This window comes from Onychostruthus taczanowskii, unplaced genomic scaffold (genome assembly GCF_017590055.1).
Source record: "Onychostruthus taczanowskii isolate IOZ18803 unplaced genomic scaffold, ASM1759005v1 scaffold3, whole genome shotgun sequence".
Lineage (NCBI taxonomy): Eukaryota > Metazoa > Chordata > Aves > Passeriformes > Passeridae > Onychostruthus > Onychostruthus taczanowskii.
Window position 1 is genome coordinate 1123829 of NW_024500349.1, and position 811 is coordinate 1124639.

The following is an 811-nucleotide window of genomic DNA, read 5'->3' on the forward strand; positions in this document are numbered from 1 at the left end:
AATTAGGTCAGAAAAGACTTCTGGGATCATCGAGTCCAACCTATGGCCAAACACCACCTCGTCAACCAGACCATGGCACTGAGTGCCAGGGCCAGGCTTTCCTTAAACACCTCCAGGAAGGTAATCCCGTTCAGACATCTCATCACTCCTTCTGTGAATAAAGCCCTCCTAATGTGCAACCCAAACCTCTCCTGACCTTTTGAAACACTACATTTAAAAACCAAAATGGAAAAAACTCCAACACCATGACATGGAAACTAAGGACTGAAGGCTGATACTCGATAGGTTTTGCTTGCACACAAACCAATAATAAACAGACCAAAGAGAACAGAGGCGCTCAGTAGCGGCAGCGGCCTGTGCAGTTTGGTCTGACGTTGCAGGGAACGAGCTTGTTGTCCCCACAGCACTGCAGAGAGGAGCAGCAGCAGGAGCAGCAGAAGCTCCCGCGGGCTCCCTCAGCCCCGGCTCGGGCCGCGCCGGGCCCGGAGCGGCGGGCGGGGCCGGGGGAGCCGCGATCCGCAGGGCGCAGGCGCGGGCCGGAGCCGGGGCCCGGGCCCGGGCCCGGCAGCGGCGCAGGCGCGGCAGTGGCCGCGGGATCCCAGCAGGCTCGGGGCGGCGGTGCGGTGCGGGCCCAGCATGTCGGAGAAAAAGCAGCCGGTGGACCTGGGGCTCCTGGAGGAGGACGACGAGTTTGAGGAGTTCCCGGCTGAAGGTGCCGGGCGGGGGCGGCACGGGACGGGACGCCCGGACGCGACAGGCCGCGGCCTGCAGGCGGGACAGCCGCGGCCTGGGCCGGCCGGGGCGGGCGGGC